Genomic DNA, 16,409 nt, shown 5'->3' on the forward strand with positions numbered 1-16,409 from the left:
ACTCCAAGACCGAGCCACCAGCTAACTTCTCCAAAGCTGTGAACGTGGAAGGTGGTATTCAATAACTGAATATATGAACTGAAGCTTTCACACAACCATGAGGATACGTGGTGGATTTTAGTGCTTTTTAAAAACACAAATAACAATTTACACAATTCATTTATGCCAAAGTAAGACCTAAGACCTATCGCTGGGGACAGTCCAATGCAGGAACTTGAGTTGGCTAAGCAACTCTCCAGCAAGAAGACCTTCATTTAGTGCTAGAGTTGCTTGCTAGAAGAGTTATAAAACTCCAGAGGGCGGTGGCAACTCCACACCACGAAGTAAATAACAGCAGCCATTTAATTACGCACGTTGCGGAGCGTGAGTGGTGGGTCTCGTGAGGTCTTTCATCCTCCAAGGTTGTGCTCCGGGCGCCTTTGCTCCCTTGCTTCTGGGTTGGCCTATAATTCATCTGTGGATGATTTGCAACGCTGAGAGAGCTCACCTATCTCTGTGCTCTTACGGAAAGGCAAAATATCCTCAGGAAAAATGCTGCCTCGCCAAGGAAGCATACAGATAGTAAAGACCGTCAAAACACACAGGAAGGGCTAAATCCGGATAAGGAAGGATGTAATTCCTTGAGCTGGAATTTAGACCGCAGACAAGGATTCTTGCAGGAACACTAAGTTTCCTGCCCTGTGGGAGGTCCGAAGCAAACCTCTGGGACCAGACTGCCTTCAAAGGCTGAGCTCTGAGTTTCCTTTAATACCTGGCATCTTTGGTCTCTTTTGCGGAAGTCTAAGTTCTCTCGAAGAAAATCCTCGCTTACCAGAGGTTCAGCTTTATGGATGACTGAACAGTGGAGGTAAAAGAAAAGATTTAAGAACTGGCAGGGTTGTGAAAGCCAGCGTGTATGAGCGGGGGCGGGGTGGGGTGGGGAGGAGAGAAGGAGGAAACCTCTTTTAGAGGCAGAGACGCTATCCCCAGCATCCCCCAAGCAGCTTGTAGATGGGTTTCTTCTGTCTTTTCATTTCTTAGGTACTCTGAGCCTGGTGCTTAGTGATTTCGCCCACACTGCTGCAATGGAGTCACTAGGCTGTAGGGGGAGCTCCTGCCTCCTTGGTGAATTCCGAAGGCTTGGAAGCTGCTTCCAAAAGCATTTAATAGGTGGCAGGGCCTCAGAGGCCCACAGCTGTCCCCTGTCAGAAACGCCCTTTGCTGCTCTGCTCTCTTGGAGAATTCCATTTCTTTCATGTTGGGCTAAAGCAGCCTGAGACGTCTTAAGGTGAAACTCAAACAGTTTAACAGTTACTCATGAGGGTCAGGTCGATGGGGGTTGGATGGAAAGGGGAACAGAGAGCTATGGTTTTAATGGGGCTAAATTTCTCTTGTGGGGAGATGGGAAAGTTCCAGAGACTCATAGTGGGAATGGCGGTCACACTACAAGATGAATATGCTCAATACCACGAAGAGTGTGTGCAAAAAATGGCAAAATGGTAGATTTTTATGGTTCATGTTACCGCAGTCACAAATGTGGAATCGAAGAGACTCAAAGTCTAAACATGTTGGTGGATTAAAATACCGGACTCCTGAAGCAAGGCTATGCTAGCACGCTTAGGGACAACTTTGGAGGCTTGCAGATGGGGTTGAACCTCTGCAGTCAAGCATCCTGCAAACTGAGCCTCTGTGGGAAACACTCTTGGAGAAAGCCGAAACTGCAAATGGGGAACCTGAGCCCTTCAACACGCCTGTGTAAGGCTCTGCCTCCTTATGTGTGTGCATGCAGTACAGGTATGTGTGTATGCATGTTTGAGTGTGTGCGAACACAGATACACGTGTGTGTTTACACGTGGAAGCTCACTATGGATGTCCAGAATCATCTCTAATCACTCTTACACCCTAGTCAATGAGACAGGATATCTCAATCAAACCCAGAGCTGGCTGATATGGATTGTCCCTCTAGGCAACTAGCTCTGGCGCTCTGTTTCCATATTCCAGGACTGATATTACATGTGAGCCCTCATACCTCCGAGTCACTTACGTGGGCTCTGGGGATCTGAATTTCCATCCTTAAGCTTGTATGGCAAGATCCTAACCACTGAGCCATCTCCTTAGCTCTGCTCTCCGTGTCTGTAGCTCAGCTTCCTATACCATAATCTCCTTAAGTATCCTTCCCTAAGCCCCACCAGGACAACAGAATGACTAAGCTTCAGATGTGAATGTGGGTCAGCTAATGCAAAGAGAAGTCAAGTTTCTTTGCAAGGTGGTCAGTGATAAACGGTAGGTAGCGAAACCAGGGAGCAAAGCTGAGGGAAACCAGGGCCCAGAGCAGAACTGTACCCCAATACTGTGCCTCTGTAAACCAGAAGCATGCTCTCAGAAGATAACCCTCAGCCTCAGACCCAGGTTAATGAGGCAGCTCTACTCACTCTTGTATCTGCTTATATTACTCTCACTGATAAGTAGAACCATGCGTGTCAAGGCCTTTGGTCACAGAAATCTTACATTAGTAAGCCTTGGGGCTGCACACTTGGCTCCGGCTTGGAAGGTGTTGGGGTTTCCTAGACACAGAAGATTCCTGTGATACAACCCTCTACCCTTAGCTCCCTCTGGGTTACCCTAAGAACAGGTACCATGGCTCTATTTCATGTTCTTTGCCCTAAAGGCAACCCGGCAAGACCTCTAACATGTGCACCTGGCACTAAACCAGACCTGAAACGGGGGCTGCTAAGACCTGCTGAGAACGGAGAGGAAGAGGAAATTTGAGGATATTCATCCTCCTCTATCGGGCCTCCCCTCTCTTGTTTTGAACTGTCCAGTTCACAAATTGACCAATCACATTCCCACCCCCACACCCCTGCATTCTAGCCTGCCACACTCACCCAAGGAGAAGTTCTCTGTAGGTACTTGGCAGTTCTAGAGAACACAGGCTTAAATAAGAAGTAGCCTGGAGCACTGCAAAGACCTAACAAGACAGAAATACTTGATTCTACTTCCAGCCCAGCCCCCATTGCACCTTGACCTTCAGTGGGTCACTTAGACAGAATCTTTTGTTCACTCATCCATTCGTTCCTTTGTTTGTTTTGTTACAGTGACTCACAATGTAGCCCAGGCGAGCCTAGAATTCACTATCTTCCTGCCCCAACTTCTCCAGTGAGATTAAAGGCATGTGCCACATGTAAATGTGCAGAGTAAATCTTTCAAGTGTGTTTTGTTGTTGCCAGTGTTTGGTTTTGTTTTTCTTTTTTGAGACAAAGTATCACCCGGTAGGAGGCCAGGCTAGGCTTTTTTTTCTTTATCCTCCCTCCCGAATGGCAGGATGATGGTATGTATTCCCATGCTGGGTTTGAATGTTGTTTTGTAGTCAGATAACAGATACAGACAATTGTTGGGATCACAGTGAGAAAATTTTGTCAGCTTTTCTAGAAAACTGTCTGAGGAAAATGCACACCACAGCGCCTGGAGATTATTCTCCTTTGACCCCCAGCAGTGTCAAAACTTTGGGAATTATCACTATAAATATGCAGTGGCTGGCCTCTAGGTACTGTGTCCTCTGTCCACCTCACACTGTGATGTTCCTATCAAGGTGTCCTGTGACTGCAGATGGAGTCCTTAGCTTCTCTAAGCTCAGATTTAAATGCTGCTCAGATTCAAATCCATCTCTTCCTCCTACTGAGCTCTGTCACCAAAGCCCATTGGCTGGGAGGAAGCTCTCGGGGCTGTGCTGCCTGCTCTGAGAAGCCCTGATCTCCTTGCTACCTCTGAGCTGTCCGCTTGCTGCCTGAGGAGTGAGTTCTTTCTGTCAGGTCAGTTATCTCTCAGGACCACAGCTCTGATTGCATCTGACATTGCTACAGAGTAGAGGTTGCTTCCACCGTAGTATCTTGAACACTCAAAAGGCTCTGAACTTGTCGGAGGAGCAGACAGATGGTGCTCAGAGACTCCTCGGAGCTCTCTCCTACCCCATGCGTGTCCTAGCCTCCGCTGACACTCCAGTACCTTCCACCATGTTCTCAGTTAAAAGGATACTGATGAGAAGGTGACTCAGTGGTCCCTCTGATGAGCTAAGATTCATTTCCCAGACCCACAAGATATAGAAGGAGGGAACTGACTCTGGCAATTTGTTCTCCATGTGTATGTACATAGTGCCCCAACACCCACAAATAGAATCTAAAATAAGAGACATGCCTTATTAGTCTAGTATATAAACAGTCTTCTTAGGTCAGATGGGTGGCTCATACCTGTACTCCTACCACTGGGGAGGCTGAGGCAGGAGGATTGTTGAGAGCTGTAGGCTAGCCTGTGCCACATAGTGAGTTTCTAGGCCAGCCTAGACTGCATAGTAAGATCTTGACTCAACACCTCAGAAGTAAATCACCTCAAATATACAAAAGCTGCAGCTAAGTTCATGTTATACGGGACATTTTAATGAGTTTTTGAGACATTTTTGAACCCTTTACCTTTGGCAATACCAGTTAACTGTTTTGTGGGTTTTGAGTTGTTTCTTACACACCCAGGGAAGTCCATGAGAACAGCTACCATGCTGTATTTTGTAATCAGTGAACCCTAGAGTTTAGGGTGGCACATGAATGATAGCTACAATCTGTAAGACTTGGAGAGGGGAGAAAAAAAACCTTCAGAAGTACGCATCTTATAGAGTCTTAAGAACTAGAGCTGCCCAAAGAATGCTCTTAATCACGCTATCCAACTTTCCTCTCCTTTAGATCACAATACTCAATGTGGAGGAGGGAAGGGCAATCCTGAGCTTTCATTGGGCATCTCAGCAAACTACCTTGGTCTGACAGCTCTAGAAATTCTATTTCGTTCTTTTCTGTGTCCCCAGAGGCAGTTCCGTATAAGGTGGCATCGACACACAACTCCAGAGAATGCAGCTGATTACACACCAAACTTTATTAACCAAAACACAGAGGGTTTACATGACAGAAGCAACTAAAGGGAGAGAGGGCTTATTCTGGATCATAGTTTGAGAAGACAGTCTGTCACGGGTTGGGGGAGGCATGGAGACCAGGAGTGAGGCTGCTGGTCACAGTACATCTGCAGTTGAAAAGCAGAGAGAGGTTTGTGTTAGCCTGCTTTCTCTTTCTTATTCTGATCAGGGACCTAAACATGTAATGTTACCATCCACACGGCAGGGGGCGCGCTTCCTACCTCAGCTATCCAATCTGCATGCTCCCTCACAGACATGCCCAGGGGATTGCAATCTAGGTAATTTTAAATCCCGTTGAGCTGCAAATCTATATTAATTGTCATAGTCACCCATTTTGGGTTTTCTTCTGGGTTAAAACACAGCCGACACATGTCCACCATAGAAAGGAACACACAGAGTGAAGTCATTTCTGCACACGATCTCCCCCACAGCACAGCAAGACCCACTGAGGGATAGCTTTAAATTTTCGCTGATAACACTCTCAGGCTAACCCAGTGCCTGCCATGACAGGAGTACTACACTTGTTTATGAGTGGGAGAAGAACAACGGCATAGCGGACTGTCCTTCAAAGCTGTGCTGCAGCGTGTGGGACCTTCTAATCCTCTCATCTCCCAGATTCGATTGGCACAAGAGGAGGTAAGGATCATTAGAGTGACGGGCATGCCTGCAAGAGCATCGCCCGCTCTGCCCTACCCATACACTTAGGTTTAACAAGGGAAGGAAGTGTGAGAAAGTGCCCGAGGAACACGATGTGCAAACGGAGAAGGAGAAGATTAAGATGAAGGAGGCTGTTTTCTGGCATGAAGACCTGTGCTCTAAGTGTGGTTGTTTATTACGAATGTTGGATGCACCAAATGCATTATCCAACCTTCAAAATGAATAATTTACAGTGGGCGCTCTGCACTGGGTTTGAAGGCAGCAGGGTGATCCTGGAAAACAGGCCTGAGAGTGCATCTCAGGTCGAGTGGGGGTTGGGAGTGGATTTTCAATGTGAGTCTGCTGATGCAGATTCTGACTGTGAATCTAGATGCGAATTCTAGATGTCAGGCAGCCCCCACAGAGCACCCCTTTGTTTGAATTGTGATGTCATACATTACGGCCACTGTATCTTTTATCCAGGTACACAGGCTGATGTAACCTCCAGCTGAACCCTCTGATGTCATGAGCCAAAATGGATTCTTTCTACCTTAAATTGTCTCAATTAGATATCTGTTCACATAATATGACACTTTTCTATAAGAATCTCATAATATATATGGAATTATACATAATATCATCACAGAAAAAATTAGTATGTATTAAATGCATTTTCTTAATTTTAAAAAATGATTTAATTTTGTTAGTAATTTATTTGTGTGGAGGGACACTTGTGCATGATTTATGCATGTGTGACATGTGCACAAGTCTAGGTGAAGAGGCCAGAGAAGAATATTCGATGCTTGGCTGTATAACTCTTCTCCTTATTCTTCTGAGACAGTGTCTCTTACTGAACTTGGAGCCTGAATTCTCTGCCTAGATGGCTGGACAGCAAGTCCCGTCTAGTCTTCTGTCTCCACCCTGACCGGTGCTAGGGTTATAGAAATGTGCAGGTAGGTCTGGGTGTGTTGAAACTTGGGTCCTCGTGCCTAAGCAGGACACATTTTCATATAATAAACCACCTCCCAAACCATCTTAATGCTTCTAATTAGACATTTGTAAGAAGATCAAGTGATGGAATGCACTTCAGGCTAAGCACCACATACATGGTAGCATGAGTGTGGGTGGGAAGCCCGGGGAGTCTTTTTAAACTTTGTCAATATGAGAAGGAAAACACTCATGCAAAATAAAAGCTGGGGAGCTGAGAATGAGGCTCAGTTGGTAGAGTGCCTGCCTAGCACGAAATAAGCCCTGGGTTGAGCCAGGTGTGGTGGTGCACGCCTTTAGTCCCAACACTCAGGAGGCAGAGGCAGGCGGATTTCTGAGTTCAAGGCCAGCCTGATCTTCAATATGAGTTTCCAGGACAGCCAGGGCTACACAGAGAAACTCTGTCTCGAAAACAAAAAACAAACAAACAAAAAAAAATTAAATTGGTTTAATGCTTAGCACGACGTAAACTGTGCATGGTGGCATATACCTGTAATTCCAGCATGGAGATGAAGGCAGGTGAATCATGAGTTCGAAGCCATGCCTGGCTACATAGTGAGCAGCCTAACTCTGTCTCAAGAGATAACAATGTTGAAGTAGCTGAAAATGGTATTCTTAATAACTCCCATTAAATAGAGGTCTAATGCACGATGAGAATTCTTGTAAGAACTATACAACTAGGACTCCAATTCAAATTCCCCAAGGACTAAGCTATTATTCTCTTTAAAGTTATTGTGTATGTGTGCATTAGTGTTTTCCCTGTATGTTTGCCTTTGTATGAGGTACATGCATACAGTATTGCCAGAGGCCAGAAGAGGGCGTCAGATACCCTGGGACTGGAGTTACAGCCAGTCCTGAGCCAGTATGGTATCTAGGCTGGGTTCTTTTTAGTAGTGTGCAACCAGGGCTTTTAATCACTGAGCCATCTCTTCACCCAGGAAGATCACCGTTATTGGGACATAGATGTTCGAAGTAGAGAAACTAGTAGTTTTTTTTTTAGCACCTCTTCTTCAGAGAAGATACGGTTAGGAAACAGGAAATTTAAGGTCAGCCTTTAGATGAACTCAAAAGGCAAAAACCACCTTGATTGTGCAGGTCAGCCCTACTTTAAAAGTCTTGCTCCTCACCCAGTCCAAATATGTGTATATTTGGGGAGTTCCACCATCCTTGATAAAACCATAAGCCCTGGTTCCCGGCATCCCTCAGCGTTGCTTATTTTTACTGATCAGTTTTGGAAACATTTAATGAGAACAGGATGATACGCAAAGCAGCCATGGTGGAGAATTTTAAGAGTGGACATTTAAAAATTTTTGTCTTCAAGGCAATTTTCAAATATGAAAAGGTATAAAAAGAGATAAAAACTGGGAGCAGAGTGAGGTGCGGGCAAGGAGCAGAAGCGCTGAGTAAGATCTAGGCAACTTCTCGCTTCCAAATCGGAACCCTTGGCTCAGGCACGGGCCACTTTTAACTACTGTCTGAGTGTACAGCCCAAGACAACTTTTACCAAAAAGCCTGGGGCAGACAGACTGGGTGGGCTGCTGCTAAATCCACAAACCCCATGTCTGGCCCATCAATCCAGGGTGTTGTGTCTTCCCAAGATATCTCAGACACAACTGTGTTGGCAAGCAGGCTGCATATCTAAGTTGGAACCATGGGCTGGCTTGACTGCTATCTCCAGGGTGAGCCATCTTCTCACCTTTTCCCCTCTCTGCCTTTGCAAACACCAGGTTCTCCTCTCAGCAGCTAAGGGATGCTTTCTTTCCGCACTTTCCTGCTAACCTCCGTGGGCTTTCTGAGCTCCAGGCCTCCTGAGCGGAGGGGGACAGAAGCAAGTGTAGACAAGATTGATCTGCCAAGTTCTGAGTCTCTGAGAGTTAGTCCTCGCAAGGCTCTTTCCCCAGGCCTGCTGAGTATACAGGAGAGTGAACACAAGGCTTTTATGTTCTTCCCATCAGTCCTGTTTTTGAAAATTAGTGTATCATGGCAGTTTTTCTTGTTTTTGTTTGTACCTAAAATTTCATCTCAGTGAAATGAGTAAAAATCTTGTCTTCAATGATCTTGACGTAAAAACACACTGTGTCTCTTCTGCTCAGCAACAGTGGGCCGAGAACTTGGAAGAATACGAAATGTAGGAAATAAATTGATAGGGGACCGAGGAGAGGGGTAGTGGTTAAATAATTTACTGTGCAAGCATAACTTCAGAGTCCTAGAAACTTACATAATAGCCAGTGGGCATGGCAGCCTGATTATAATCCCAGCCTGGGAAGATGGAGACAGGGAGCTCTCTGAGAGAGCAATCTGGGTAGCAAGACTAGCCATATCAGTGAGCTCTGGGTTTGATTGAGTGACCCTGCCTCGATGAGTTGGGGTGGAAGAGCTAGGAAGGAAGATTCCTAACATTGATTTCATGCCTGCACATTCATATGTAACCCTAACATGGAAACATGCACATGCCTTCACACGTATGTACACATACCCTGCACACACACACACACACACACACACACACACACACAGAGAGACAGAGAGAGAGAGAGAGAGAGAGAAGGAGAGAGAGAAAACAAAAACAAAATAACAAAAATCTAGAGAGACGAAACGCATGCAAAATACATCCTGTTGTTCTTGAGGGATCTGCGTGGAGAGGCCAGTGGATGGGTGTGGCAACACGAGAAATAGTCCCATGCGCACACCCACGTGGCAAGAGCAATGTTCAGGAGACTAAACCTGCTTCATACAGATTCTGAAAGAGCAGGACCAGAATAATAAGCCTCACAATAGCAATCACTGAAGTGGGCATTGCTTATTAAGTGCTCTCTGGGAGGAGAATGGCCCTGGGTGTTCTCTAAGCCTCTGATCTGCTGCTCATCACCACCCTGCTGTCTAGCATTTTCTTATCTCTTTCCCAAAGCCAAGTCTCCGAGTGGTTGACTCACCTGTCCACAGTTATCTTGTGAACATTTGTGCTCATGTCTTTGTGAGTTCACCATGTTGAGTATGTCTCACCTGGGCCTGATTCAACACTTTCCCTGGAGGCGACATTTTGGAGAGTCGAGAGGGCCAGTAACATCCACTGGACATTGGTGAGGCAGGCACTAGGTCCCTTCTAACCTTCAGCCACATCAAGCTAGAGAAGCTGTTTGGCTGAAAAGAAGGTTGAAAGTCTCCTGTCATCTCATTCATTCTCAGAGACCCAGAGAAGTAAAGGACTTGGGTTCCACACCACATGCCTTAGGCCTTGCCTACTTTCTAGAATGATCTTTGTCAACAACAGCTGCAATTTATTGAGTATTTATTACCTGGGTTCTGCACAAAGTAAATTACATACTTTATTTCCTTGAGTAAGTGAATGTGCAACTGTTATTATTAGCTACATTTTATTGATTGGGAAAATTAGTCTTTGAGAAAACTTCCTCTCAGTTTGATGCTTAAAATAATCAAAGTAAATAAATAACTCACCGAGTGCCTGTAAAATCTTTTGAATTTTCAAGACTTTTGCAAAGTCAGTACTTGTTTAAAATCCACTCAGGTCCCCGGTGTATTATGCTGCTTAGGACTCCTTGTAGTCCTCTATAAATTTAACATTAGAATGAAATTCTATAAGGACACAAACCTAACTCACTATTTGATTATACACCCTTAGGGTCCACCCCACATCATACCTTGCTTAGGATATGAGTGTGGTCAGTGTTTGTGTAGAGATTAAATTAAGCCCATTGTGTGTGCTTCCCTTCACAAAGCACAAAGTTTGGAATTTCAAATGTGCTTCATCAAATACTTCTCCTGATAATTTCATGAGCAGGCAGTATGTTGGTATCTTTAAAATGAGGAAACCAGAAGGCTGGAGAGCTGGCTCAGTGGTGAAGAGTGCTTGCTGCCCTTGTAGAGGACCTGGGTTCAATTCCTATAACCTATAACCTATAACCTATAACCTATAACCTATAACCTGGCTGCTCACAAGAGCCTGTTGATTCCAGTTCTATGGAATCCAGTGCCCTCTTTTGACATCAGCAGACACCAGACACATGCATGGTATGCAAACACTCATTCATACAAAATAAGGTAAATGAATCTAAAAGTAAATTTTTCATGAATAAGTCAAGGTTCAGCATGGTTAAGTAGCCAGCCAAAGATGGTTTGATGGCAATCAAACCTCAAAAAGACAGAAGAAGGGAGTTGGGGATGTAGCTCAGTCAATACAATGTTGCCTATTATCCATGATGCCCTGGGACTGATCCACAGTCAACACACAAATGGCTGACAGTGGAAGCCAGCTGTAATCTCAGCACTGGGGAGGCAGCTGGAGCTTCAGGGACTGAAGACCATCCTTGTCTACACAGCAAGTCTGAAGCCAGCACGGGATACGTAAGACTCTGTTTTAAGAAGAAATAAAAGAGCTTAGACAAGAACCCCCTAGTAAACCAGAACCAACTAAGAAGTGTGCCCGTGAGTCACATGGGGCTCTCCGGCCTTCTGCTTGTCTTCATGTTTGCTTTAAGTCAGTCACAAGTTCTGGGAAAATGCATGTTTAGTTCTCAGTCTTACACACTGGCTTGGACGTCATAAGGGGAAAAAAAAAGGTGACCAGGTCTCATCTCATTTAGAGATCATGTTTCAGTATATGCTTACTTATTGTCTCAGGCCAAGTACTTAGGGAGGGACATTATGGTTATTTTATTTTCAGATGTGTGGTTAGTGTTTTCTTTGAAGTAGTCAGACACAGTGAAAGAACTATTTAAGCAGAACATGTAAACTGAGGACAGTGGATATTCTGTTTCATGAATATCTTCAGAACGACGCAGATTTTAAATCATAGGGTGCCAATCAAACAAGGTTGTAGATCCCTCCCATGTGGAGAGAAATTAAACTTCTCTTGGGGTCTCTGATAGCAAATATTATCGAAAGAAATTTTCCTAAAAAGAAAGGTATCAGTCTCAGCAGTGATGGTGGTATCAGGGTGTGTGTGTGTGCGTGTGCGTGTGTGTGTGTGTGTATGTATGTGTGTGTGTATGTACTGAGGAAGGAATCTTGATTGTCTAACTAGAGCAACACACCCACCACTATTCCGAGAAACATTCTTGCTGGTCCTTCATCAACCCAAACACCAAACCAAACTTCATCTACTTGGATTTCTTTCTTTTTTTCTTTTTTCTTGTTTTTTTAGTATTTGATGTGGTTGAGAAATCATGTCCTCAGCCTAAGTGGATAAAGATGACAGACAAATTTCTAATCCTCAAGGGGTTTGATTGAGGAGGGAACTCTGACTCTTGGTTAGAAACTACTCAAGGCTTGAAGAGGCCAGCTGTTAACGAGTGGCATTTGTAGTGAGGAATATGAGGCAGCTTCTCCTTGCAGAATGGACAAGCTGTGGTGATGAGGTACTTACTCCAGCTGTTCCCCATGGGCCACAGCCATGAGGGTAATGCCACTGTGGTTGTCAATGGTGATTGCTATCTTGTTGGTGAGGGAGTTTCTAGCTTAGGTTAGTTGAGCTGGGAAGATAAATTAACTGTGAGTGTCTCCATCCCATGGGATGGGTTCCTGGCCTGAAGAAAAGAAGAATGTGAGCTGATTAAAATTTTTTCTCTCTCTGCCTCTTGATTGTAGATGTGTAATCAGCCATCAGCCTGCTGCCATTTTTCACCAAGATGGACTATATCCTTGAACTGTGAGCCAAGGTGGTCCTTTCCTTCTCAAGTTGCTTCAGTCAGGTTTCCTTGCTATATACAGTCACTAAAGGGTTGTCTTTTTTTTTTAAGCCCCTGAGCATTTTCCTTAGACTCTTTTTGTGCAGTATTACCAACACATATAAAGGGCTAAGATTAATAGCCAACTTTAGCTGAGATCCTAAGGTTTGCAAAATAATGAACAATACACCTAACTTCCACCTACAGTAAGTTCCTTATTCTGGTCAAGTTATTGTATTGTTATACACTTGTGCCTATTAAGAATACTTCCTTCCAGTCTTTGTCATAGCAAGATACTCAAAGCTCCAGGTGATGGAACATAGCTAATCATGGCAATCATGCTGCTGGGTTTCCTAGACTCCCTTGCAGCTAGAAATGACACAGTGAGAATTGTGCTTGGAAGGATTCTGTTTCCCTCACAAAAGATGTCGCTGAATGACTTGGCTCTGTTTTTCTAATTAGCTTCATTCTATGTTAGATACTGGCATATACCTGAGTCTGAAAAATAATATTGGAATAGTGAGAAACAGCAGTCAGTGGAAAAGGAAAGATATAAGCTCTACTATTATTGAGTTATTGAAACACCACTAGAAGCTGATTAATTCTTAAATAAGAAAGATATGCTCTTATAAGTCAGGGCTTCCTTACTTTAATCCACTCACACTCTCATAGAATAACAGCTGTCCTGCCACTAAGTTCTTTCCTATGGCTTCTAGTTTTGCTTCCATGCACTCCAATATGATTTTGTCCCTTCTGGCCCATACTATGAAGGAAAATGACAGATAATGAGTTAATGTGACTCTCGATGTAGAGGAGACAAACACCTGGTCATTTTTGTCTCTAAATCTGGCTTCATAAATAGCTTAGTTGAAGGAAAACTGGGTTTACCTTCTGTAAATTTAAGAATGGCCGCCATGCACCTACCTGGCACTGCATTGCTGTTTTCTAGTCCAGATTTAATGACTTTCCCTGCAATTAAGCAAGTTCACATTTGGAGGCCGAGTCTTCATCAAGGAAGACCTCTCCCTTGAAAACTCCTAGGTTCTCAGAATGGATTTTCTCTTTCTTAAAATTACAAAATGTGGGTTCAGAAATAGCCTTGGAAGTCATCTAGGTCAATCTCACACTTTACATAAATTAAAATTCAAATCAGGCTACCTGTTCTTTAAAAAATGCCTGGAAGGGAGATATCACAGTTGTCGTTGGCAGGATTTGATCAAACTTGCAGCCAGTAGTCTTCTACTTGGCCTAATTGAACCACCTTAATTCAATTAAAAACATAAAAATAGAAAAGGAATGGGGAAAAATCCAGAGTGCTGTTTATTTTTTTCAAAATAATATTTGATGGACCTGCAGATAATGAACAATTCTATCAGTTTGCTTCTCTTTCTGTGATGGAACGCATCCAAATAAGAATTTTACTAGAATCTTCATTTCCCGTCTTTCCAGTTTCTTCTTTTAGAGTTAAATTCAGGGAGTGTGGTAAGGCTTGGCCTTACCCTCTGGGGTACTCATTTTAATGTCCTTCTTATCTCATCTGTGGCCCTTTCTCTTCCTCACGGCCACACGTACATGAGCAGATGTCTTGCTTGGTCTTTAGCAACACCCAGCTCACCCAACCCTCAAGGAGAGGAAGCAGGTCCCACTGCAAGTCCAAATACTCCCTGTGGCTGCCACACTCTGCCTTCGTCTGGGTTGAGCTCCTCTCCTTTAATGACTTCCTTGGCTATTTGGCCTACTCTCTTAAAACTAGATATTTAAAGATTGTTACAATCCAAACTAGACATGGGGCTGAACTCCGAAGAAAGTATAAGCACAATAATTTGTTTCCTTTTTCTGATTTTACAGTATTTTCCCCCATCAGTCCCTGTGCTCCCATTCACTGGCCTTGGTGTAGTCAGAGAGGAAGAGAACCTAAAAGTAGGCCTCTTTTCAGAATTCAGTGGAAGGTGAGCCAGTGGTATGATCGGGACCCCCCCCCCCCCTTTCTGGGTCTGTCTGTCTGTATCTGTCTCTTTTGCCTCCACTCCCCATGATCTGCTGTATCTTCAGAGACTTTTATGACCTCAGCCTTTGAAGAGGAGAGCTGCATCCAGGGATAGCTGGCCACTGCTCTCTGAGCCACAGCACCATGCTACCATGCTACCATCCTCTGTTATTCCCAGACCAAGGTAAGAAAAGAGTTGGTGGAAAGTATGAGCTTGATCTCAAGGCCCCATAGGAAATTCTTCCTAAGAATGTAGACTGAGTTCCCTTTGTGTCTAGCAGAACAAGAAGAATACTCTAGCCATTTGTCTAAGAATAATATTATTTTAAATATTATATTCTCCAAACCCGCCTATGGTCTAGGCCTCTGTTATCCCTTCTCTTGGCTTATGCTACCCCCCCCCCCTTTATAAACTCCCCAGTGCCTATGACAGAGAAAGCAGCACAGCTCACTGCTGTTTATCGTTTCTGTTTTCCTTCTCCTAGAACTACTTTATGATAGTATACACAAGGATTTCCACAACCTTATTAATATAACATTTATTGTTAGTCCCTTGAGCCACCACAGAGGCATAAATTATCTGCTTGCAGGGTTTATTCTCACCTTCCCTGACTCAGATTCTCAACACCCTGCCTAACACTTACAAAAGAAAAATTGCTTTTTTTTTTTTTTTCAAATTAAATCCTGAGATGGAAGGAAGGAATAGTGGACAAAGAGGTTATTGGTAATCCATGAAAACTTTTCCATGAAAACTTCTGGCATATTCATCCTGTGTTCCACTTTTAAGTTTCTCATGAAGTTTCTTAAAACACAGACTTTAATTAAAGTGAAAAGTTCAGGAGACCAGCTGTCTACTTTCACGTGGTCTTTTGAGAAATATTTGGCCTACAAATATATGTGGCACATAATGTTTTAAGATTGAGTTACTCATTTATGGAATAAAATAATTTTTAATATTAACACTGTCCATTCGGGGAGGCAATTGATATGTGAGTTAAAAGGCCTTATCTATGAGGGACCCTGCCTTAAAATAGCAACAAAAATATTTTTTCCAGGTGTATCCTGAAGATACTAATAGGATTTATGTATTACTTAAACAATGTTATTCTTCTCAAAAGAATATACCAGATAGAAGAAGGAGAAGAAGGAGAAGAAGGAGAAGAAGGAGAAGGAGAAGGAGAAGGAGAAGGAACAAAGAAACAAAGAAAGCAGAATTGGAAGATTTCACTTAGAAATATGTTGTTGGCTTAAATTGGAAAAACTCAAACTCCAAAGACAGATGTTGAATTAAAAATTTTTTTCCGATTAGTACCGATTCTGCACTATTTGAAATTAGTTATTCACCTAACCAATGCTCTTGGCTCCAGCCCTAGGATCAGAATTTGAATTTGCTCTAAGCATGTGCAGTTCCACAGATCCAGGTATGGATGTCAGACAAGCTTCAGCTTAGCTCTTCCCTTCTTATGGTGCGATCAAGCATTTAGTCTCTTGAAACGTTCAACTAGTGGGCAGAGAGATGCCTCACGGGTAATGTGTTGCTGTGCAGTGTGAAGACCTGGGGTCAGAGCTTGTGTAGATCAGGATGAGTCACTATGCCTCTGCAATCCAGGCTACACACATGCACACACACATGCACATGCACACACCAACCAGTACAAAGCCAAGAAAGCAACGATATTTATTAGGTATAAGCATGCCTGAGTAGCCTGTGGTGTGGCAACTGTTAGTTGCTTCTGAAGGACAGGAACATTCTTGTGTGTGTGTCAGGTAACCTTGGCCACACACCTCGGTCCTCCAAAGATCCACATCATGTCACAACTAAGTGTTGGCAGTAATTTCTTGCACCTCACAGGACCAGAATCAAACCTATGTAAGTTTGATAAAACATCAGAGACACCATAACTCATGTCCTGTTGCTCCAAGGAAGGAACTTACTATTTCTGCTTTGCAAAAGATGTTGTCTTTGGTTTCTGCAGACATTTTTTTCCCCCTGAGACAGGGTTTCTCTGTATATCCCAGGCAATCCTGGAACTCACTCTGTAGACCAGGCTGGCCTTGAACTCAGAAATCCACCTGCCTCTGCCTCCCAAGTGCAAGAATTGAAGGCATGCGCCAACTCTGCCCCGGTTCTCCAGCCCTTTTAAAGAATGAGTTATATTACTTTGTTACATGCTCTACAATCCAG

General features: G+C 43.8%; 1 long non-coding RNA gene across 6 annotated transcripts; it reads left to right on the plus strand.

The window, feature by feature from the left end:
* Nucleotides 1-620: 620 nt before the first annotated feature.
* On the plus strand, nucleotides 621-15,532 carry Gm37896. 6 transcript variants are annotated; one of them, XR_865840.3, is made up of 5 exons: nucleotides 621-847; nucleotides 5,441-5,566; nucleotides 6,408-6,519; nucleotides 12,158-14,408; nucleotides 15,343-15,532. It is a non-coding gene; the product is annotated as a predicted gene, 37896 (long non-coding RNA). The 6 variants fall into 6 exon arrangements; XR_373825.2 differs by lacking the exon at nucleotides 621-847 and having other exon boundaries at nucleotides 4,621-5,566; nucleotides 12,158-14,186; nucleotides 14,290-14,408; nucleotides 15,343-15,370; XR_865843.1 differs by lacking the exon at nucleotides 621-847 and having other exon boundaries at nucleotides 4,621-5,566; nucleotides 12,158-12,228; nucleotides 14,086-14,408; nucleotides 15,343-15,370.
* The last annotated feature ends 877 nt before the right edge of the window (nucleotides 15,533-16,409 follow it).

This window comes from Mus musculus, chromosome 1 (assembly GCF_000001635.26).
Source record: "Mus musculus strain C57BL/6J chromosome 1, GRCm38.p6 C57BL/6J".
Classification (NCBI taxonomy): Eukaryota; Metazoa; Chordata; class Mammalia; order Rodentia; family Muridae; genus Mus; species Mus musculus.